Source organism: Acinonyx jubatus, chromosome E1, assembly GCF_027475565.1.
Source record: "Acinonyx jubatus isolate Ajub_Pintada_27869175 chromosome E1, VMU_Ajub_asm_v1.0, whole genome shotgun sequence".
NCBI lineage: Eukaryota > Metazoa > Chordata > Mammalia > Carnivora > Felidae > Acinonyx > Acinonyx jubatus.
The window spans coordinates 22,197,155-22,222,491 of NC_069397.1; the positions used below are offsets into that span (position 1 = coordinate 22,197,155).

General features: G+C 42.2%; 1 protein-coding gene across 9 annotated transcripts in view; it reads right to left on the minus strand.

Annotated features, from left to right (window-relative positions):
• Positions 1–24,527, minus strand: part of RFFL (ring finger and FYVE like domain containing E3 ubiquitin protein ligase) — a 66,811-nt gene extending 42,284 nt beyond the window's left edge. For 2 of the 9 annotated variants that reach the window (XM_015069363.3, XM_015069362.3), the window contains exon 1: positions 4,669–5,030. The gene's annotated coding sequence lies outside the window, so the exon portion shown is untranslated. Of the gene's footprint in view, positions 1–4,668; positions 5,036–9,515; positions 9,643–13,873; positions 20,144–24,358 lie in introns of those variants that run through there. The other 7 variants (XM_027034386.2, XM_027034385.2, XM_053212546.1 and 4 more) reach the window with 7 other exon arrangements.
• Between the last annotated feature and the right edge of the window lie 810 nt (positions 24,528–25,337).

Consider the following 25,337-nt stretch of genomic DNA (forward strand, 5'->3'; position numbering starts at 1 on the left):
GGCACCCACCATTCTGCCTTATGTTGTACCTATCTGGACCAGTCTTGTTCCCTTTCTCAACCCCCACCCTCATTTTAAGGTTATCTGAGAGAAAGGACATAGACTGTCTCATACGTGCCAACACCCTCCAGGAGATACTGATTAACATGCCCAGGCTTAGGCCTTAAGAGGCCCTGCAGCTTCCATTATGGCCACCTTGGAAACCAACCACCATGTAAAAGGAGCCTGATTTTGATTAATGAATGATGAGAGACCAAGAGAGTGTCAGAACTCATGGAAGAGAACCAAGATGTCTCAGCTAACAGCTAGCAGAGAGGCCCACGTATGTGAGTGAACCCATGTTGGATCCCCCAGTCAAGTCAAATCACATGGAGCAAAGCAATATGCCCTTCTTCCCTGAATATAACTCACAGATTCATAAGCAATAAAATGGTTGCCATTTGAAGCCACTCAAATTTTAAGATGATTTGCTACACGGTAATAGAAAACTGAAATCGTCAGAAATTCAACGCTTTTAGCAATCATTCAAATGTTTCCCAACTTGGATGATCAAGAAAATCTTCCTCATATTCATTACAATGACTCCTCCTTCAATTTAAGCCCATTTCCTCTTAGATCTTTGAAGTACCAAAGAACAATTAATCAAAACCCCCCTGGCAAAAACTATTCTTCTACTTTAAGATGGTAATCAAGCCATCCCTTAGCTTTTCCTTCAGTAGGCTAAAATCATTCCTTTTTTTTCTTAAACTTACAATGATAGGACTTGTTTTTAAACTTTGTAATCATTTTTATCCTCTCAAACATTGGGGCAGTGCTGGCAGGGGACTAAAATTGGAAGTCACATGCCAGCATCTAACAGAGATTATTTCCTTGCTCTGTGGTTCATCGTATTGGTTCAAATTCCACACAGTCCCAAATATGGCATGTTGGCACCACAGAAGTTATTACCCTACAAATGCAATCATACGCTGACATTATTACGAAAACTTTTGGGCTCTTAACGTTCAGCTTACTCCACCTTGTGCCAACTCCCTTCACTCATCAACCTGGTTTCACACTCCATTATTGAAATAGATTTTAACAAATTCTAGATATAGGAAGCACAACAGAAAAGCTTGAGGTTGGAGTGGGCACGCCATTAATTTCAGTCAAGGTCTCTAACCACAGTCAAGGCTTTTCTGTAGGTCAGGCGGGCTCAGAGTACCTCCTTCCACCTTGATGGCAAAGCAGTCTTGTAAAAGGCAAGATCTTTAGCACTTGCCTATTGAGCAAAGGCACCTTTTTTTTTTTTTTTTGTAAAACCCAACAGGGTATATTTAACTACAAAGAGACAAACCAGTTGCTTAAAGCAATGTAAAAACGCATTTTCTCTCTGAAGTATCACATGAATGTAGGCTTCAATGTCAAATGTAGCTTTATAATCACCAGTAAAATAGGGATAAATAAAGCCTACCCAAAACAGAGTATTGTAGGTATCAAATAAAATGATACAAGGGAAATAATTTTGTAAAGTACTATATAAAAATGGTAGGTGATATTGTAGAACTAAGTTTCAGCAAGCCCAAGAAATATTCAAACCAACTTTGCATGGTTACATGATGGTTTCAGGTGAAATATATGGAATAGGCACCATGGGCTCAAGTTCATCCAATAGGAACTAAAAAGCTGCCACCTAATAAGAAAGCTTATGAATTTTCTAATACTGCCAAGACTAATAAAAATGTTTGGACTAGTGGTTGGACCCTGGGAACCCACTTCAAACACTGTCTGATGGTGTCAGGATCTAGGCCAGGGAACAGGCTCAGTCAAGGAATTCAACAGTCTACTGGAAGAAACCAAATAATAAACCGTGTAAGTCCAAATAAGGAGGAATAACTCTACTTGAAGAAGGCAGGGAAGGTTTCACATATGAAGTAAGTCTCCTGGGGGATGAGTACTTTGCTAGTCTGAGGGGGAGGCCACCAGAAAAAGACAGAGTCCTAGAAGAAAGTGCAATAACCAGGGATTCGGAAAATGAGAGAAGTTGGGAAGGGGTTGGGCTGGAAAGAAATGACTGGGGACAGGAAGGAGATGAGACAGGTAACAATAACAGGTAGGATAGGGTCAAATTGTGAAGGATTTCACCTATCAAAATATGTTGGTAACAGGGAACCATTGGCACTCTGAAAACCTGAGAATGAAAAGATTTGATTTGGGCTTTTAGGATGATAACTTTGGCAACAATGTGGAGGAAACAGGAGCAGAGAAAGACCCATGGTAGAGTGGCAAAAGCCCAGTCAAGATTTGATAAGGGGGCGGGGGTGGTGGTGGCACCTGGCTGGCTCAGTCCTAGAGACTCTTGATTTTGGGGTCGTGAGTTTGAGCCCCACATTGGGGGTAGAGATTACTTTTTAAAACAATAAATAAATAAATAAATAAATAAATAAATAAATAAATAAATAAATGTCTTTAAAAAAAAAAAAAGATATGATAAGGGTCTCAACCACAAGTTATAAACTCAAATTCCTGGAGGCAAAGTAGGTAAAATGTGACATCTTTAGTATTTAACATCTGGGAGAAGGGTTACCTGTAATCTTTTTTTTTTTAAATGTTTATTTATTCTTGAAAGAGACTGAGCGTGAGCAGGGAAGGGGGAGGAGAGACAGAGAATCTGAAGCAGGCTCCAGGTTCTGAGCTGTCAGCACAGAGCCTGACGTGGGGCTCAAGCTCATGAACTGTGAGATCATGACCTGAGCTGAAGTCGGACGCTTAAATGACTCAGTCACCCAGGCATCCCAGTTACCTGTAATCATTGAAGAGTGCAGGCCCCTGCCTAAAACTATTTACACACATTTTAAGCCATTGGACTGGTTAAACAAAATGTCTACTTTCTGACTTCTGGTACAGTAATGCAATACAGTGGAAATGAAGGAAAACCACACATGAAACAGTACTCCAATAATACAATCAAAAGGGTTTAAGCAACCATGGATTTAGCATATTTAGATGATGTGAGGCATTAAAAAGTATGAATAGGAAGATTTGGTATACATCATTAACAGAGTTCAAACCTACAGCAATACAAGCAGATAACTGATACTGGGTAGTGGAGATAATGTATGTAACAATTTAAGATGCCTTTTGAACACTCTGGTAGGTTTGTCAAGTTGGACAAAGTCTATCAAGTTGGAAATAAGGATCTGAAGCGTGGGACAGACAGCTGGTTGGTAAGACATACTGAGGATAGCTGAATTTATGGGTATATTTGAGATCCTTGGAGTAAAGCTACGGGGAAGAGTGGAAAGACACCCAAGGCAAAGCCTTGGAGTATCTCAACATTTATGGGATAGTCAAAAGAGACTACAAAGAAATAACAGAAGAACACTGTGGAAACTCAGAAGAGACAAGGTAGCCTCAAAGCCAAATGAAGAGGGTTGGGGGTGGCAGGGAAGGAATGGTTCAACACTGCCACATGCCAAGCTGAGATTAAGTAAGGTGGAGGCTAAAACCACAACACTGGGTTTGGTAATCTGGAGTTTACTTGGGTTCTTCAGGAAAACACGAGCAAGGTAATGTGGGTAGAAGCCGAAATAACAAACGGTTTGGTAAGAGGATCAGAGCTGAGGAAGTACACTATACGTTCTTCCTCATTCTACCCTGAAAACCATGTGCCAAGTAATATGGACAGAAGTCTAAGAAAACAGACGGTGATTCTTGATATACCCTATGGTCAGAGTAAATTCTGACTTTGTGGAAGAAGTGACTTCCGGGCTAAAGCCAGTAGCTAGGTTAAGTTGGGGCAGGATGTTTTAGAGACGGCTGGCTTATGTAAAGGCCTTAAAGGCCTGAGGTAAAAGAACATGCGCCACTTGGGGGGAACTGGAAGGAGCAGAAGCAAACTTTGTGAGGGGCAACTGCCTAGCATTGAGACTTAAGACTTAAAAAGGTTAGAAGAGAGGGGCGCCTGGGTGGCTCAGTCAGTTAAGCGTCCGACTTCGGCTCAGGTCATGATCTCACGGTTCATGGGTTCCAGCCCCGCATCGGGCTCTGTGCTGACAGCTCAGAGCCTGGAGCCTTGTTTCAGATTGTCTTCCTCTTTCTGCCCCTCCCCCATTTGCACTCTGTCTCTCTCTGTCTCAAAAATAAACATTAAAAAAAATTTTTTTTTTAAACAAGGTTAGAAGTGAAGAGCAGGAGGGAGAGAGAATAGTAGTCTGATCAGAATTAGGGATGAAGAGAGGTGCTTCATAGTACCTCAGAAATATGGAAACTCACTGATAAGACAGTGTTCCCTATAATTCGATATTCCCAGTGATTAGGTAGATAATAAAATACCTTTGCTTCTCTCTCTTCCTTTAATAACAGTTCAGTTTGACCAAACTGCTTCTCAAAAAACATAGGACAGAAACTATAAGAGCAAAAGATGGATAAAGCTGTAAGCCTGATGTGTTTGGCTTCTCTAAGGTTTCTGTAATAAATGGTCTAATTAGGTCTAAAACCACATCCAGATCCCAAATGAAGTGAAACTTCTCCCCTTCAGACCCCCTCCAAAGGACTGAAGGACTGACTTTAAGACATCCAAATTGTTAAGGCATTAACGAACTTCTGAGACAAAGGACTGGCCCAGTTCGTCCTGCAGCTCAGTCTAGCTGATGAAAATGAAACTAAGAGAAAACAGTCTGGGGTTACCTGGTTTTGCCTGTTTCAAAACATTACCACAGCAGAGTGCAGGCTGCCTCCAGTTCCTGCCGCTGAGGTCCTTGGAGCCATTTCAGATGAGCTCATCTCAGGAGCCAACAGCAGCAGCTTTCAGGCAGAGTGAATGGTGCCGCCTGGGGACGTATCTTTGGTAAGCGAGATTGCAACAGAGCAGGCGGTTTACCCAGGGCAGTGCTGACTCATGCTAGGCAAAACTCCTCTTTCCCAAACAACCCAGCCTGAGCCAACCACAATCAAGTGCAACCTCGAAAAAGAAGAGGTGCCCCACTGATTTTTTTTTTTTTAAATCCAGTGCTGATTACCGGGGGCAGCTTCCTCATGGCCCTCCTGCTGGTCGCTCGGCTGCCTCTGGAGCCCTTACCTGGGAGGCTCCAGTGGTCACTTTCCAAAGTTTCATTTGAGAACAGCCCGGGGCTCAGGGCAGCAAGATTACAGAAGGTAGCAGGTTCACAGCCCTGAAGATTTCTCCAGAGTGGCTGATAAAGAAGTCACTTTGCATTTACAAATTAGAACATCTGGGTCAGAGGACTCCGGAACTTGCCCAGTCATCCTTAGCTGGTCAAATCATCAGAGTGAATTTGTCAGCTATGACCAGGCTCACTCTTCTTTTTCCCTACTAGGCCTTCTCTGAACTTTCTATTTCCTTAGGCAATTCAAAAATCTCAAATTAAGACAGAAATAACTGAAGGCTTTTTTGTTTAATCAGCTGCCACACACAGCTTAAGCTACATTATCCACCATCACACCTACCAGATGTTTAAGGAATACAGGAGTGTGAAAACTGTATTACCACTTACATTTAAAAATCCCTAAATCTAGGTCGATTCTCATTTATTGGCCAGCTTATTAAATAATCAATTCTAGAATGACTGGTTCATCAACAGCTATTAATTATTATTGAATTTGCCCTGACCAGCTAGAACGGGCTTTGGTGCTATACCAAGAAAACAAAAGATTAAGCCCTTGCTTTCTGTGTTTTCTCATTTGATAAGAAAGAAACGAGATTTCGTATCAGATCCTTCTGTTGCCTTCTCAAAATTTCCCACGGCTACCAACTCTTCCTTAGCATGGGCATTCAAGGCTCCCATTCCAAGCCTTGTCCATCCTTCAAGGCAGATCCCACATGCCATGAACTCTGGATATAACTACCAGCCCAGCCTGTCATTCAGTAAATGTTATTAGGTTAATTAAAATGTATGTGCAGACCGTCACATTTTGGGTTTAATAACTATGCTACTTAATTCTATTCCTTTTCAAGGGTCTAGTTAAAGAAAAAAAAAGTTATTTATCCAACTTGCTTAATTCCCCTTAATTACATTATTCCAGTAGGATAGCCACACTGGGCTTTATAAGGTTTTATAAAATGTTCTCTCTTTTATTTCCTCCCTTTCAGCATTTTCTTTTTCAGAAAATGGCTGTTTAAAAGAAGTTTTCCTACAGTATGTGTTAATTAGTTCTTTTCAAATGATAAAAGCGTTTTACAGCAGCTGACAACCATTATCTCATGGACCACATTTTAAGAAATATTTCTGTAGTTGATAATAAACAACATTCTGGTATGGAGCAACTCTCAAGGTTCGTACAGTAATGGACAAATATGAAACCTCTTTTCGAAAAAACATTATTGTTAGAGGCTTCTGGCTCATTCTATATTAGTAACTGTAAAAAAGGAAGAGAAAATTCAGATGGTACTATACCCAGGAAGTAAATATAAATTATATAAACAGCAACACGGGGGCCAGAAGCATGAGAATCTCCTAATTCTGCTAAAATAAACACCATTAGCAGGTGAAGAGAAATATGGCAGATTATCATTTCCCGGTTTGGGATTCTGTACAGTTCCAATCAATTTCCCCAAAATATAACCATACATACCCATCCCAGTTCCTTCTTTTAGACTGGAAAGGCTGAGGATTACACTGATTTAGGGCTTTCAAAAGATGCTAAATCTGAACAAATGGCTTCAGGCACTTGAAGTTTTATGAGGTTATATGAAAACTAGGAGGTTATACGAAAACGAGAAATAAGAAAAATAATTGTGGCTTTGTGCTTATTAAGTTCTCTCAATGCATTATGTTAAAACTCAGACAAGTTATTCCTCACCTAAAGGTACATTTTATGGGTGGTCACAGGAGAGATTAAGTGTATGTATATGTGTGTGTGTGTGTGTGTGTGTGTGTGTGTGATATCTGCACACACTCACACTCACTGTTTTTCTTGAACAGGAATATGTAATGCTATTTATAGGCCCCCCCTTTTTTTTCTGCAAGAGATCTTAACGTTACAAACGTTAAGTAAGCCAGGTGTCAAAAGAGAAAAAAAAATTCACATCTCTGGATTCTGTCATCTTCCAAATCCATAGAGAATTACCAAATACATACAAAAAGATATGGGAGGATACACACATCAGGGAGGGAACTGCAATGGGAGATCCAGGAGGTATTTTTAGTTTCGCGAGAATTTGAATTTTTTTGTTTTAACAAGGAACACGTATTCAAGTATTGGTAATTTATTTTTTTTTTTAATTTTTTAATGTTGATTTTTGACAGAGAGAGAGACAGAGCATGAGCGGGGGAGGGGTAGAGAGAGAGAAGGAGACACAGAATCAGAAGCAGGCTCTAGGCTCTGAGCTGTCAGTACAGAGTCCGACGCGGGGCTCAAACTCACAGACTGTGAGATCATGACCTGAGCTGAAGTTGGATGCTTAACCGACTGAGCCACCCAGGCACCCCAAGTATCGGTAATTTAAAACTGGGTTAAACGTTTTACCATTTATTAACTAATCTTTTCCCTTTCTCACTTTTTCCTCTAATCATCTCCCTTTTACCTACTTTCCCCTCCCCAACATCCTAAAGGATACTGCACATTTATTCTTTTCAACAAAATTAATCTTATTAATGTCCATATCCTTTCTCTTATGGAGAAGAGGTTGAATTGATAAATCCAAGTCTCCAGAAACCAGTGGCTGCCTCAGCTTGTTGAGTATTAGGGACATTGCCAAATTCTCATCTTTGGAGTTCTAGGATCTTCTAACCTTTTTTAAAAAACTAGAGTACCTCCCCTTCAAAAAAGACAGATGAGCATCAATCAAACATCTATCGTCTAATAAATCACAGAAATTAAATGTGAAAAATGAGTAAATTTTAGGATACTCAAGAATCCACTCTAGGGGTACTTAAGAATCCACAGGGGTGCCTACTGAAAATAATTCTTTCTCATCCGAGTCCCTCAGACATTCTGGATTAGCCCAAGTGGAGAGGCCCCAGAATCAGAATTTTCAATAATCATCTCCTGCTCCCACATGATTCTGATGCAGGTGGGACTCAAATATTTTGAGATACCAGTCATATAGCTATGTTCCCTGAGCACTGTTTACAATAAAATGAAAAGTTGTGTTTCAAAGACCACCAAAATGAGCCACAGTCTCCCTGAGTATGCCACAGACATTAGTCCTCTTACCCACAAGAATCACCAAGTATACAACAACTGAACTGTATTTATTTTGTCAACTGGACCATTATTTTCTTCAAGCCTCCAGAGACAATTATTACCCTAACTACTCTTAAGGATTTTAGCTGTCACCCACAGTCATTATACTGAGACACTTTCACACCTGGGATGCAGTACAAGGGGCTTAATGGAATTTTTATGGCTGTAAAGATTAAAGTTCACTTGACTCAACAGAATAGTCAAATAAAACAAAGGATAAAACCTCCCAAAAGGCACAGGTTGAAAGTAGAAGCTTCTGACTTCCTGATGAGGCAGTTTTGCCCAGAAATTCAAACCATGGGATGCTATATAGCTCATATGTCGAGAGTACCCAAATGCCAACTTATCACCACAGCATCAGCCAATGCAGGCTTACTGTAACATTTGGAAGCACAAACCTCCTGTATAAAATGGCCTCTCCTGGGAGACAGAGGCTGTCGCCATGCCGGAGATCATTCCATCTTGGGGCCAGAAGGACCAGGCAGTCCTTTTAATCTTTAACGAGCCACTTTCATGTTCAGGTGTGGAAACCTGCTTCACAGCACTTTGCTGCAAAACAACACCCCCCCACCCCCCAACCAGCTGTGTGAGGGCACGTGACGTGAGTCTGTCCCTGATGGTACAGTGACCAGAATCTGGTCTATAATGTAATTGTGGGCATTTGATTATCCACTGCGGTGTAATAGTTCAAAAGGGTATCAAATATCGAGGGTACAGCAACTGCCTACCTCAGTCACAGTGAAATACTAGATCCCTAAATGTCAGGGAATTGAAAAAGTAGCAAGCCTATGGGAAAAGGAAGAATCCTAAGCTGACAGGACACAGTGGGAGGCCCTAATAACAAGATGGGGGGAAAGGAAGTCAGCAATGTGACCAATCTGCTATCCTGGGCAGCTCAATTTAGAAACCTGGCGATGGAAATGTGGGAACCGTCTGATAGTGTAATTTCCTTTACAAAGCTATTTCTTCATTTTCTCTCCTGAGTTGTTAATACAGAAGAAGGGCAGGGACAGGCCCTTGTCCTCCAACTCCATCACATAAACAACTCTCATAGCTTCATAATGAAGTGACTAGTAGGCTCACGTCCTATTCCCCAGTAACCACCCTCTCGGAACAAAGATTCTGTAATTCAACTCTGAAGATTTCCTGAATTCACAATTCTTCTTCACTGTGTACCTCTGGACTCTCCTCTTTAAATACATCCACACACACTCCTCTTTCTCTCTCTACTCCCTGCCACCTCCCATACCCATGCCCTGCCTCCCATAAGTCAAACTTTCTGACTTTTCACTTTGGTTTCCACTAAAATGCCACAAGATTTAAGTTACCTTCTCACAGGTGCCCAAGTCTATGGGGCCTCTGTTGACATGTGTCTCATCTGGATGGGTGATTTCTGGCCAAGTAGATAAAACTACCTGTTCACCTACAGTTAATCTTCAAACTGGCTTGTGTAGGCTGTGGAAATAAAAGAGTAAGGCTGCACAGCTTGAATGTCCCATCAAGGTAATCAAAATAATGGAAGAGAGACAGTAGACAGGAGAGATTTCAAAATAAAGACTGAACTGTGCATTTCAGTAGCACTTAAGAAAACACTCCATCTGATTAAGCCCCTGATGAGTAGGCTAATACCCAAAGGACTGTACGTTCTCCAAAGATTATTGTGCTCACAGCTCTTGCTTCCCTCAAGGTTCATAAAATCAAACTTGCATTACTTACAATAAAATGGATAGGTAGATTCCAACATCCAGAATTCTGCTGATTTCCTTGCAAATAAAGCTACAACCTTATTTCAACCCAAACTCATGTAACGAAGAATAAAATACATTTTGTTTCGGTCTTTCAAAGGTACCTCTCATGCCTTCTCTCATGCCTTTTATAAGAGAACAAAAGGGGTTAGAAAAAGGAAAACAACACTATCCCAAGCTGAAGCACTTAAAAAAAAAAATCACAGCCAAAATGCCCATAATACATTCTCCACTGAAAACAAAAAAAGCATTAACACAACAGCAGATGGGGACTATGGGAACACGAAGACACACACACACAGAATATACATACACATAGAGTGAAAAAAGATACAAAATACACATAGTTCAAAAGTTTAAAACCATTTCATAGTAGTTACTTCTGATAAGGATGGGGTTTACCTCCTGCTTTATATTACACTCTCGTGCTATTTTAGTATTTTTAAATGAGTGACATAAGCTAAGTAATATTACCAGAAGTGGGGTACCTAAGGTCACTTGACAAAAAAACAGCTATGTGAATAAGATGGTAGGGCCATTGTAAAATCAATTTTCAGCATATTTAAGGATATTTTCACTGAGGCAAATTTCTAAAGAAGTAACCAGAAATTTGGGGCACCTGGGTGGCTCAGTTGGTTAAGCATCCAACTCTTAAAAAAAAATTTTTTTTAATGTTTATTCACTTTTTGAGAGACAGAGGCAGAGCGTGAATGGGGGAGGGGCAGAGAGAGAGGGAGACACAGAATCCAAAGCAGGCTCCAGGCTCTGAGCTGTCAGCACAAAGCCTGATGCAGGGCCCGAACTCACGGACTGTGAGATCATGACCTAGCTGAAGTCAGACACTTAACCGACTGAGCCACCCAGGTGCCCCCAAGTATCCAACTCGATTTCAGCTTGGGTCATGATCTCATGGTTCATGAGTTTGAAGTCCTGTCCCCCCCCCCCCCACCTTGTCAGGCTTGCAATTCTCACTCCCCCTCTCTCTCTGCCCTTCCCCAACTCGTACCCTCGCAAAAATAAATAAAACATTAAAAAAATAAAAATTAATAAAATAAAGTAAGTAAAACATTAAAATAATAAGTAAAAATTAATAAAATAAACATTTTTAAATTATACATAAGTACAAATTAAACATTTTTGAATTATAAATATAAAATAAAATAAAAATTTTATTATAAATAAATAAAAATAAAATAAAATAAAAAAATAAACATATATAAACCATCCAACACAGCAATTGTACTCCTAGGCACTTAATCTAGAGAAATTAAAACTTGTATACACAAAACACCTCTAAACAAATGTCCGTGACAGTTTTATTTACATTCTGAAAACTGGAAACAACCAATAGGTGAATCGCTAAAAAAAACCTGTGGCACATCCACTACTTCTCAACAAAAAGGAACGGGCTGCTACAACACACAACTTGCATGGAAGGCTGATGCTAAGTTAAAAATGCCAATCTCAGAAGGTCACATATTGTTGTGAATCCATTTCCATAACATTTCAGAAATGACAAAATTATACAGACAGAGAACAGATCGCTGGTTGCCAAGGATTAGGGATGATGTGACTAAAAGTGCAATTACTCATTCAACTGTCCAATCACCACGGGGAACCCAGAAAGGCGAAAAGTTTGTAAAGCAAAGCACATTTCTTCTTATGTTGCAGTTCCTACCATGCCAGAAAAAAAAGAAAAAAGATTCTCTAAGCATGGATCAGTTGCTGGCCCAACCACCTGAAATACATTTCAGGCATTACCTGTGCCTCATCCCTCCCTGTATTTCCGTCTGAGCTCCCCCAGAGCCATAAGCAATGAGCCAAAAGGCAGAAGTAACCCATACAGAATGAATTCTGCTGTAGTTTCAGCTCAGCATTCAGCCGAAAGGACCCTGCTGGAAATCAAAAGCATCTGAACACTGCAGCAACAAGACAAAGAAATTGTGAAAGACGTGGTTACCAGGTAGGGCACCTCACATGTGACAGGCTTCTTACTACAAATAGCTTTCCTTACAAAAGTCTCAGGAGCATTCTCCAAAAATGTGAGGGAGAGGTTAGCAGAAAAAAATTAAATGATGCTTCTTCTGTGATTCTTCAAGCCAGTCCTCAAGGGTTTCATACGTAGGGGAAGCAGGACACGTGTCTCAAGCCCAGAGAGCAAAGTTTTACTTTCTATACTGATCAGGACTTCCTCCTGAAAATGGTCTATCACCATTTATTCCATTATCATTTACAACAGGAAGTCAGAACATCTACATGTCTTATGTAGAGGGCAATTTATTGAGGCCTAGTGACAAACAGGAAGACACTGCCCCCACCAGAAAAAAAATAATTGAAAAATGAAAAGTCATCAATAAATCCTTCTCTAAGCCAAAGCTTTAGCTGTTTAGCCAAATGTGCTTTTAAGGGTGACTGGTTTATACACCAAATACAATTACAGGGGCACCTGGGTGGCTCAGTTGGTTGAGCATCCGAGTCTTGATTTTGACTTAGGTCATGATCTCATGGTTCGTGGGTTTGAGCCCCACACTGGGCTCTGTACTGACAATGCAGAGCCTGCTTGGGATTTTCTCTCTGCCCCTGCCCCACTTTCTCTCTCTCTCTCTCCCTCTCTCTCTCTCTCTCAAAAAAAATAACTAAATTTTTAAAAATACAATTATAATGTTAGAATTTGGAATAAACCATGAAACAACACTTCAGTGCTAACAGAACTAAAACTAGTAAGTAACAAGTGTTGCTAACATCTTTTTTTTTTTTTTTTTAAGAGAGAGAGCTAGAGAACCAGCAGGGGAGAGGGGCAGAGGGAAGGAGAGAGGGAGAGTGGGAGAGGGAGAGAGAATCTTAAGCAGGCTCCATGCTCAGCATAGAGCCCCAAGTGGGGCTTGATCCCATGACCCTGGGATCATGACCTGAGCCAAAACCAAGTCGTACACTCAACAAACTGAGCCACCCAGGCACCTAATACTCCTTTTAAATACCATTCCACACAAAGAGGCCCACATATAAGAAATTTCAAAGCCCACCACTATATGAACTAGAACCTACTTCTGAAGACATACTCTGAAAAGTAATGGTAACAGATGTGTCAGCAGACCATGCGGCCACTATAGCCTGGTGGTTGAAAGCTTGGACTTCACAGCCAGAAGGGTTCAAACACTGTGTGGCCTTGCACCCATCACTTAACTTCTCTGTGCAGTGTTTTCACATCTGTGGAACAGAGAAACTAGTACCCATGCTTCGTAAAACTGTTGGGAGGATGAAATAAGTTCATATAGTTAAGTCCCTGCACACAGCAAGTACACAGGGAGTGTTGGTAATTTTTATACAGGTAAAATATGGCACAAAGACAAGTATAACACAGCAAAAGAAATGTCAGTCTTTTCATCAGTCTTCCACCAAATTCTCTCATACTTTTAGACAAGAGTAAGCCTTCCCCTGACTCCCACCAAACAACGCATACAATTCCGTTCAGAAAAAAAGTATCATTTTACACAACGGAATGAGTAAAATAAATCCTGCTGAGCAGGCCTAATGCTTCCCAAACTCTCATGGGCAAAATATGATTTCAATAGGAAAGGGGGCTGTTTTGTCGAGACAGTTTTATAATGTCCTTCACCAAATCAAATGTTCAAAGTGCAAATTCAAGGCTTCACACAGCAGGCACAGACTTTCAAAAACATCTGCATCCTCACACTCATGTTCTCCATCCTTCTTTCCTAATCAAGGTTATAATAACCAAAGTCCTCTGTAGGTGGCACACTGCCGGACAACGTGCCATCCTACTGAATAGTCAGTAACTAGGAAAGAAAGGCCCAGGGAGTCAACACTCTCTTTACAGCCCCCCACCCCCACCCCAGTCAGAAAGATGGCGAGAGACATTTGTTCGAGAGACACTTAAAGAAAACAGTTTTGACTTGAATAACCTAGACACAATGCCATACCTTTCTCCACTTCTAGGTTTCCCAACTATTCAGGGAACAGCCAAGACGGTTTGGAATCAGAAACGTAAATTGTTTCCAAAAGTGTTCAACAATGCTTGTCCAAAGGCCCCAACAGAGCTGGTAATTTAGACAGCTGTGCTAAGGAGCCACAGAAGCTGCATTTTCTAACTAGTATTGCTTCTGAACAATTGAAACTTTCTCCAGTGCAAAGTCCAGACACAGGGAGCAGTGTTCCTTGAGAACATCCAAACAGTTTCATTTTTGTTTAACCACCAAAATAACAGCTCCAATAATCTATCAATTTGACATTTTATCCAACTAGGCAATTTAAACCAGGATGCAAAGCCTGCAGAGATTATCCCCCCCTGCTCCACATCAACATTCATTTTGACATTACAGCAACACAAACTAGGAAGCTTTGTTCCTAGACTACTTATAAAAGGCTTCTAAAAAAGGCACCGCAAACTTTAGTGCCTCAAAAAAACTGCACATCCCCATATTTTATTTTGTCTTACACTTTTAAGCAGGTTTTATTAACTGTGAGTAAAGTTACTCACAGTTAGGCCAAGAGGTTGAAAACTCCTTTTTAGTGGTTAGTCAAAAGAGGTAAACACCCCTCCTGATCCAGGCACCAAATGCAAGTTGTACTGACTTATTCTTAAACATATTAAAGGTAAGTATCCCTCACCTAATCTCCAAGTAGTAACACTGTGGTTCTGAATTAGCAAATCACCAGGTGATGGAACTTCTCTCCCCAAGCAGGGATGGGAGCTCAGGGCTGTTTCATTTACAGGTAACAGACAGCTGAGGAAGACAGTGATTATCAATGTCCTCAGAACCACCTAGAACAATGCTATTCAAAGTGCCTTAAGCTCCTCTGGGCCTTAAATTCCTCCTCTGCAAAATAAAGGCAGCCTCGTAATTTCAGAATTTCTCAGCATCATCACCACCACCACCACCACCATCATCATTATGGTCGTCAGAAACCCAAGCCTCAGTCCCAAACACTGATTGTATAAGTCTAGGCTAAGAAGCAGGAAACTGAATTTTTTTTACAAGTGCCCAGGGGATTATGGGGCACACTAAAATTTGAGATCAGCCATATGTTTTTATATATTATAGCAATGTTTTTATGAGTAAAAAAGGTTACAATTTGTGTGTAATCCCTGATAAATTATCTTAGGTAAAGAATATTTTTAATTTCGTATATTAAAACTTACAGAAAGCATATTTTAATGTTTTTAAAAAAATTTTTCAATGTTTATTTTTTAGAGAGATGGAGTGTGATTGGGGGAAGGGCAGAGAGACAGGGAGACAGACTCTGAAACAGGCTCCAGGCTCTGAGCTGCCAGCACAGAGCCCGACGCAGGGCGTGAACCCACGAAACATGAGATCATGTCCTGAGCTGAAGTCCAGCACTTAACAGACCGAGCCACCCAGGAGCCCCTAATACACTTTTATAATATTTGTAATATGTAACAAATTTCAACTTTTCCCCATTTTTAAATTTTTTTTTAGTAATCTCTCCATCAATGTGGGGCTCGAACTCATGACCCTGAGACCAAGAGTCACGTGCTCTACCAACTGAGACAGCCAGATGCCCCAACTTTTCCCCATTTATAAAAATGACATTGGTGAGGGTGCCTGGCTGGCTCAGTAAGTGGAGCCTGTGGCTCTTGACTTCAGGGTTGTGAGTTTGGGCCCCACGTTGGGCACAGAAGTTAAAAAAAAAAAAAAACCCAAAAAAATGATGTTTGGTTGGGAAGACCAAATGTAAATTAAAATACATGTAAATATGTACATGTTATGACATCAAAATTGTTTTGTTTGTTTTTAGAGAGAGTGCAAGCAGGGATGGGGAGAGAGAGGGATGTAGGGAGAGAGGGGGAGAGAGACTCTTGAATTTTCTGCAATCCCTCCCAAATAAAACCAGTGGCTTATTTTTATGTTTGTGTTGTTTCTAAAAAGATGAGACAAGGAGGATTTCAGGCTACGGTTTATGAGCATTTCCAAAAGTAAGTACAGTGCAGGTATGGACAGCCTATATCTCAAATAAAAACCAATTTAAATATAATTGTCAGTGTATTTTCATTTTCAGTATTAGTTTTGGTACTACAAGAGACATGTTGATATGCTGTATGGAAAAAAAATGTTTAATGTTTATTTATTTATTTTGACAGGGGGTGGGGAGAAAAAGAGAGAGAGAGCGCCTATGTGCCTGCAAGCAGGGTAGAGAATCCCAAGCAGGCTCCACTCTGTCAGCACAGAGCCCAACACAAGGCTCGATTTCACAAACCCAGCCCATGAGATCATGACCTGATCCGAAATCAAGAGTCAGACACTTAACTGAGCCACCCAGGCACCCCTCAAAAATTTTATCACACAAAGTTTAAGAATCTGATGAAGATCATCTGGAGGTAAAGTGGCAGAATGATACCATTTTTATGTCCCCTATTAACTGGCTGGCTCACTGTCCCTATTCAAGCTGCTGGTCCGCAACTGTGTCAACAACCCAGAGAGTTAGGAAACACCTAACTGGATCAGACCAGTGGGCATGGGAGTAGAAGATTCAGATTCATCTGGAGTGCTGGGTCCAACTATACGGTGAGGGCAGTAAGGAAGGTGGAGTGGCCTTTGTCAAGCTTTCTGGGAATATTCAGGCACCCCCTCGCTCCACCCGTCCCGTAGCAAACACTGGCTAAGGCAAACTTCAGCTTGCACTCAGAATGATTAAGCAAATTCTTCCATCAGTAAATAAAATGACCAAGAATGGTACCTGAAGTCCAGTCATGCCCAAAAGGTAGAAACCAAGGCAAACAGGAGAGAAGCTGAAAGACTAAGAATTTCCCAGTATGGGCTGAGAGGGTCCTAGCATCCGCAATTCTTCCTGCCACCTTCTTCCAACTGTACAAAATGTTAGCCCCTAACTCTCCCTCTTCACCCCTCCAAAAAATCCCAAATGCCCAAACAATGGCTGCTACTTTACAAAAAAAACCAATTCCCCCTCTTCGTAGAACCATCCTTGACTAAAGATTCCTCCAACTAACTGAACTTCAGCTGACCTACTGCTGCTAGAGCAAGCCCTAGGAAACACTCTGCTCTCTTTCTCCAAACTAGAATGCTCCTTTTGTCCAGCATTTTCGATTAAAGCCTTATGCTCTGGTGAATCTTCTTCCACACCAATAAATAATAGTTTACCATGGTCAAGAGGAGGTATAATTAATTGGTTGTGGACCCACTGACTCAGGACCTAGGAAAAGGTTGGAAGCAGAAATAGGATGAGGCTATTTACCAGGCAGATGTCTTAAACATTATCATAAAGAAAAAAGGTAAGATTCACAGAAAATGCTGGAGGGACAACACACTTCTTCTATACATTTTAGGATCAAATCTTGTGCTGTTCATCTGTATGCCCGTCATCTGGACTGAGACTGGAAAGATTTTCCAAAGCAAATGAGTAGAGCATGAAGAAGATGGGGTGGGAGAGAAGGATGCTCCATTTACTTAAGAAAAGCTTTTTTTTTTTTTTTTGCAAGTCTTTTAACATAATCCAGCAGTTGCAAATAAACAATGGTGCTGATTACTAACGAACTGCATTAACCACTCAGAGGCCAGCAGAGCCTCCAGTTGGCCTAACTTCCTGTAAGTTTCAGGATGACTAGGCAGCATTTCTTTCAAGAGGATCAGGGCAGTTAAAATGTTTTCAGCGATCAGACTGGCTCCTGGTAGTTCAAATGGGGATGGGCTTCCCCTCCCTTTAGAACTGGACTGCGGGAAACAAACAGTTGTCCTAGGGAGCCCTGACCACTCCACAACCCAGAGACAATGAAATCAGGTCTTTATACGCGATTCCAGAAGGCCTGAGCATGTTAAACTGGGAGATGGGGGCCTAGCCCCCAGCACCAGAGAGGGGCAGCTTTAAAAAGTCAAGTAACACTTGCTCAACAAAATTTTTTAAAAGTTCAAAATCAGCACAAGGGGTAGCTGCTGAAAAAGGCTGCTGAGATTGCAAGAAGGTTTTGCTTATCTTTTTATAGGAGAGGACAATGGAGAAATTACCAGACCAAGGTCACTTTCCATTAAAAAAAAAAAAAAAAAAAAAACACAAAAAGAGGCTGGAAGCCTTAACAGAGCTAAAAACCTGTGTAAAGTCATGACTCCATGAAATCAGCAGCCTGGTGAGAATCTCTGCAAGAATCCTATAGGAAATGAAGGGCGGATTAGAGTAATTAAACGTAAAGTCTCCTCGAGAGCAACTTCTGTTCCTGAAGACTAGAGCCATTTCTGTGAAACGTTATCATAGAAAAATTGTGAGGAGGATTTGCCAGGCAGCTCAGCCTCTCCACTTTCACATCAGGTCTGCAAACGCTATGATCTAAAAAGAACAGAGCGGTGATTTGGGGAGGGCATTAAATAATACACCTTATCAGAGAAACCCACTCCACTCTCCAGTCTTTGCAAAAGTCCACATGCTCGTGTAAGTGTAATATACTTAGAGGTTTCAAAAATTACACACATTTCCTCAAAAGAGATGTAAGGAAAAAATATAATCATGGGGTAAAGGCCAAACATTGTCTCTTCTGAATGCTTAAATAGCCAATTATGTGCCTTAATACATTAATTCTATGGAGAGAAAGAAGACTATTACAGGAAAGTTGAATAAGACATCTTAAAAAATGTACCCTGGGGCCTAAGTCCATTCAACTGACAGTAAAATCACCCCCTCAAAAAAGCAGTTTTATGCAACATCTAGTATTTTAATTTCCCAGCTGCCAAGAGAAATATATAAGGAGCAGAAATTAAACTAATTATGTCAGCAGCGCAGTGAACAAAACTTTAATTGTATTACACACCAGTTAGACATTTGCTGAACAATACAAAGGCCCTTAAGGGTAGAAACTTCTTTAGAATATAAATGATTCCCAATCAAATGACAAAAATTAGTCTGTTTGGGCAATAAACAGATTCATGGTTTAGACACAAACTTTCAACCAACATCATAATTCAATATAAAAAATAAATATATGGTATAAGAAAGAAATCTTGAAAATGGCTTTGAATCACTCTCTGATTTACATATGCTGTATCATTAATAGGTCCTTTAAGCCAGTATTGTACTAATCAGCTTTTTTAACATCCTGCCCACAAAAGGGCCTATTCATTTAGCTGGGAGACAGGTGTTAGCAACCAGCAACCTCTCTTTTAGCCTGGAGTTTCAGGGGCCTGGCCTGTGATTACTGGGGCATGATTGGCAAGTCGAAAGGAAGGGCACTTTGAAAGGGAGGAGAGAGGGAAAGAGAAACAAAAGAGACCGAAAGGGAGAACGGGAGATGAGGGAAGAAATGGATGTCAGCTGCTACTTAACGGGGCCACCCTTACAGCCTCCTAGACTGACATGAGTGCCCGCGCACTACCACCCAGATAGATACGTATGGCTGAATTTGGATGGCATTAATTCATTTCTGCAAACAGTAACTCTGGATATATGCCTATACTCCTCTCATTCTAAAAACACTTTTGAGTGTCCTATGACTCATTCTTCTTTACCCATATCATCCAGTTCCTAACTTTAGTCCTCACTCTTTCAGAGACTCTCTAAAAGAGCTGACAGAGTAGATATTCCTGGAAAGATACAGAGAAGGCCAGATTTAGAAAGACATCTTAAGCCTCTGGAATAGAAATCCTAGCAGAAAGTAGGAGAAGTGAACATTCAAGGAGTTGCCTGCAATGTATAAAGAACGGATCTTCTCTCTTTTAATCCACGGAACAATCCCATCAGGCATTATTTTCATCTCGGGGATGAAGAAAATGAAGCTGACAAAGATTAAGGAACGTGTCTTGAAGTAGCAGAGGCCAGGAGGTGGAAGAATTGGGATTCAAAACCAGGTTTGTCTATTTCCTCAACTGTTACACTTTTCCCAAGTTTAATTCCCTAACATGTTGAGTGCCCCAATTGTTTTAACTGGGATGGTTCTGTACTTCAGCAATTGTGCTTCCTTCCGTGAACTCCGCAAAGGGCCCGTGACTAAATTTTATTGACTATTAAGCCTCCATTATTTTCAATAAAGCTCTTTGGCTATGAAGCAGTGAAACATCTGGCAAGTTGGCTTTATTTTTAAATCCTACACGCGGAGAATTCCCAGGCATCTCTCCTATCCAACACTGATCGTAACTAGATTCGACTACCGATTCAGACCTCCAGTCGTTTCCACATTATCATTCATTTGTCCACTCAGGAAATAAAGGAAGCTACTTTCACCAACCCTCCCTCATGACTCCAGATAGATAATACAGCGGGAGGGCGGGGGGGGGGGGGGGGGGGCTCTTTGTAAAGTAATTTACATAAAAGTTATAAAAGCTCTTTGTTATCTGTCATGACTAGGAAATGGGCTATTCTAGCAAATCAAACATCCTGGATACCATAATGATGCTTTTAAAGGAACTACCATTTGTAAAGAATTTCAAAGCAGTGCAACAGTGGCTCCCAAACCTGGCTGCATATCAGAATCGCTTTGGGGACCTTTTTGGAAATAGATGCCAGAATGGTTTTTAAAATGTAGATTCTTGGGGCGCCTGTGTGGCTCAGTCAGTTAAGCTTCTGACTCCGGCTCAGGTCATGATCTCACTCAGGTCATGATCTCACAGTTCGTGGGTTGGAGCCCCCCATTGGGCTCTGTGCTGACAGCTCGGAGCATGGAGCCTGCTTTGGATTCTGTGTCTCCCTCTCTCTCTGCCCCTACACGGCTCATGCTCTGTGTCTCTCAAAAATAAAATAAACATTTTTACAAAATTAAAAAAATAAATAAATAAAATGTAGATTCTTGGTCATCACTCATTCACTCAATCAAATCTCCAGGAGGTGGGGCTGGGAAATCTGTATTTTTAAAGAACCCTTTAGTGACTCAGCTGCAAACTGCAGCTTTCAAGGAATGGCTGGCTTTTGGGAACTCCTTGCAATAAAACACACTAAAAAGGCTAAAGGCTGCACTGAATACAATATGACCTTTTTTTACTGATTCGGGAAGACTTGGGGATCTCCCAAAGGCTCTAGTTCATCATTCACTACTGTCACCAGTCACTGTACTGGCAAAACCAGAAAGGAAAGGTTAAGATTTTGTATTGGTACAAAGCTGGAAAAACCAGCTTTGGTTTTCCTATCAGATTCAAAAAGCTAATTTTCCCCCAGAGGAAACACAGATTTTATGCTTGCTCTGAAAAAGGAAAATGTTTAAGATTGTGCAGTAGGATTCTCTTAACCAACTGTTTGGCTCCAATTCAGAACGTTAACAGGCCCAAATGCATCAAAAATGGGGAATATTCAACCTGCACAGGGGAAAGCAAAGAAACTTCATGACCATCTTAATCAAGAGAAAGGAAGGTAATGGGTTTAAAGTAAGAATGGCATTATAGGATTAGATAAAACCACTGTCCTGACCATGGCAACTGATAAATCCTGGAAACTGGGAGAGCCAAGGCCTAGGATTCCTTCCTGTCAGGGATGGCTTTCAATTGAGATGTAACAGAATATCCTATTAAAAGTCCTATTTAAAACACTGTTGATAATATAAAGTCACGATACAAGAAAATGACCAAACCATTTCCCTATTGAAAGAATGGGAGTTCGCGTGTTTGCATATAAAAAGACTGTCCTTGTGTGTCAACTATAGTTCAATTAAAAAATAAACCAAAAAAAGGTAATAAAAAAATAGATTATCCTTATAATTACCAAAATCTTTCTTACATAAACACAAGTAACCACTACCAATAACCAGTAACCAAACAAAAATAATAACCAGTAATCATTACCAAACGATAATAAAGCAGCTCGTCCCTTGAGATTTAACCAATAGCAACTGAAAACTATGTATTCTCATTAAACTCTAAATTATAACTTAGCTCTGTATTGCAGAGGTGAGGAGATTCGAAAGGTACATAGGTTAAAACTTTCATCCCAAAATATAAACACTATGGTCAGTACAAGTTTGATATAAAAGTCTCTAGAGGAGCCTGGATGGCTCAGTCGGTTGAGCGACCAACTCTTGATTTCAGCTCAGGTCATGATCTTGAGGTTCGTGGGTTCAGGCCACGTGTGGAGCTCTGAGTGGATATTGTGGAGCCTGCGTGAGATTCTCTCTCTCTCTCTCTCTCTCTCTCTCTCCCCCCTCCCCCTGCTCATGGGTGCAGCACTCTCTCTCAAAATAAATATTTTTTTAAGTCTCTAATCTACCATTAAAGCAATAGCAGCATTAAAGATTCTATTATAAGACATCAAGGTGGAATTTGTCCCCCTAACACTCTTTAGGTGTCTATAGGTGTTTCCAGAAAGTTCTAGGGACAATACTCTTACAGATGGGTGTGGCTATATTAAACATGACAGTGAACATGTGTTTAGGGAAGAAATTGTGCCCTTTTTTGTTACTGTTGCTGTTTTGTCTTTTCTAAATGCTGGTAATTGAAAATGCTTTTTCCACTGCTATCTTAAGAGGCCTTAAAGATGCATTATTAGATAGTGCTAAGCAGTTAGTTATGTCAACCCCTTGGCCATGAGAAAGATTAAAAACATGTTAATTTCTGGGGCACCTGGGTGGCTCAGTCGGTTAAGCGACTGACTTCGGCTCAGGTCATGATCTCATAGTTGGTTGAGTTCGAGCCCTGCGTCGGGCTCTGTGCTAACAGCTCAGAGTCTGGAGCCTACTTCAGATTCTGTGTCCCCCCCCCCTCTCTCTACCCCTCCCCTGCTCACACTCTGTCTCTCTGTCTCTCAATAATAAATAAAAACATTAAAAAATTAAAAAAAAACAAATTAATTTCTAATCTGAGAACAGCTCTTGTTTTGTGCATATTATTTTAGCAAATGGTTAAATTAAGTCAATTTAGAGGATTTAAAACCCTTGATCCCAATGTAAACAGTCAGAGTAACAGCTCTCTACCTCTACCTGACCAATTTGAAAGTTTTTAGTGGGCTTATCTTCATAGTTAGATATAGACATTAAAGTGTGTGGGTGTCTCCTAGATTACATGGAAATTTCCTTCAAGCACAATCAAGTTCTTATTTAGCCTTGCCACATCAAGTTGTTATACACAACTTCCAAACTTAAGAAAAATAACACCTCTAAATCAACTGTAATTTATGAACTGTACTCTGAAGTCCAAAATTATTAGGAAATATGCCATAATGCTTCAGAAATACTTGCCATCACCCACTTCCTTGAAATGTGAAAAAGAACACAATCAGGAAAAAACGATAAAGAAGTTATTCAAACCTGAAATCCCCTGAACAGAGAGCAACTCTGCATCTCCCAACCCTGGAACTCTGTATAGGAACTCGGCCCAGCACCTGTCCCCTGCCTACTCCCATTCCTAAAAAAAAAAATGGCTCAATAAATAGGACAGCTTTGGTCACATTGCAGTAACTTGAATTGTCACTAAGAAAATCACAAGGCTCCCCAGACAGCTGTAGCAACAGGAGTGATGGGAAATCTTCCCGGTCCTCCAAACCACCTGTAAAAGGGGATGAATAAGGAACTCGCTGCTTTCTAGAAGGCCACATGCACCTGTGGATGTCTGTAATTAGGTCACCGTGGCCTTTAGCCAAGGTGCAAAGTGACAGTAGTGGGTAAAGCCCTATTTCCAAGCTAACCGTAATTCCTCCCTGCGGTAGACTGGGAGGAGCTTGATACACCCTTGATTACACAAGCAGTTTTTTCCCACTAGAATAAATGACAGGCCAACAAAAAGGAGAAAATATGCTGTTGTTTGTATCTTCTACCAGCCCGAAATCAGGCTCTGAGCAGACAGATGCCTGCCATGCTCTGACTCCCCTGGTCTAGCCATACTTCCCTACTCCTGGGCAAATGTCTCAGGGGCTGCCGGCTGCAGAGAGGCCCCACTTCCCTCTCCGTCTTGGCCACTGACGACCTCACACACCACCTCACATGAACAGAGGACAAATCCCTAAGGCGGGAGGGGGGAGGGGGCAGCACATTCCCAAACTTCTCCACTAAGCCTCCAAACTTCTCCACTAAGCCTCCAAACTCCAGCCGTCTCCTTCCGAGAGGCCCGAAAGGCTCCTCCGCTAGGAAGCAGGGACAAGCCAGCTCCTTTAAGGGGGAACCAGGCCGCCGCGTACCTGACTCAGTTTCCTCTGCCGTAAGGCGGCATCTTTCCCCCCACAAACCAATTGAACCTGCCGGTATGTAAGGCGTTTGGGGATATTTGAAAAGACCCGTCTCCTGTTACTGCCCCCACAGGTGAAATGCTTTCTTTGGAAGGACTTTTACTGGGACAGGTGCGAGCTGCCCCGGATGCGGAGACTTCCAGCGAGGCAGGGAGAGTCCCAGGCCGCGCCCCGCACGGAGGAGGCGCTTCCAGACCACAGCGCGGCGAGAGCCGAGGCCGAGCAGCGCCCCCACCCCGGCCTCCCCCAGGACCCCACCCAGGCCGGGCGCCCCGCAGATCCCAGCGCCGCCGCCGCCGCCTCCTCACCTGCCGCGGCCGCCCGCCCGGTCCGCACCTGGGAGGGGAGGGGAGGGGAGGAGCCGGATCCGGGCCGCGGACGCCTCAGGCAGGGGGGCTTCGGACTCCGCCGCGGCGGCGTCTCCGGGGCTGAGGGGCACCGGGGGGCGGTCGCGACATCCTCACGGGAGGCCCCAGGAAGTTGGCCCCCCCACCCATCCCCAGCCGCCCGGCCCGGCCGCTCCCGCCCCTCGCGCGGCCCCGCCCCCGGCGCGGCCCCGCCCCCTCTCGGGAGCGCGCCTCCGCTCCCGCAGCGCCCGAGCCACCATAGAGAGGGGCGAGGCACGCGGCGGGCTAGAGCGCGGCCTCCGAGCGCGCCCCCTGGCGGAGCTGGGGCCGCCGGAGGCGGGGCTGGCCGAGTCTGAGCCTGAGTCCTGTGGATGCATGCATTCGCCCCTATCTGGGCATCCCTCTGCTCCTCGTTGCCTTGGTCACCAGACTGCGCGACGAGCTGGAGTCCAGGTCTGAGGCTCAGCTAGATGGTGGCCCAGCCTGGTGACCTTGAGCGAGTCCTTTAACATCTTTGAACTGGTTTCGTTGTAAGAGGTTGTGAGTCGCCTCTCCTATCTCATTGTTCCTCGCAACAATGCTATAAGCAGGTGATGGTTCATAATGGAGGCAACCCGGGCCCATCAGGGTTCATTAGTTTAGTCAAGGTTCTGTAGCTGGAAAGCTATTAGAAGCCAGATCTGTAAGACATCAAAACCCATGCTTGTCCCACTCACTCGCTGGCACCTCCCTCTTCTAGGATTTCCCAGTCTAAACCCCCAGGGTTAGTTTTACCCTAAGAGGGTGAGGAAACTGCTCAGAGGAAGGCCTTAGTAAAAGGAAAATGACCCTGTGCTCGGGAGCCCACCCTGGCTATTCATCGGCTGTGTACCTTTCAGCAGGTACTAACACCTCCAAACTCCAGCTTCCTCATTCTTGAAAGAATTGGAATGGTTTAGGA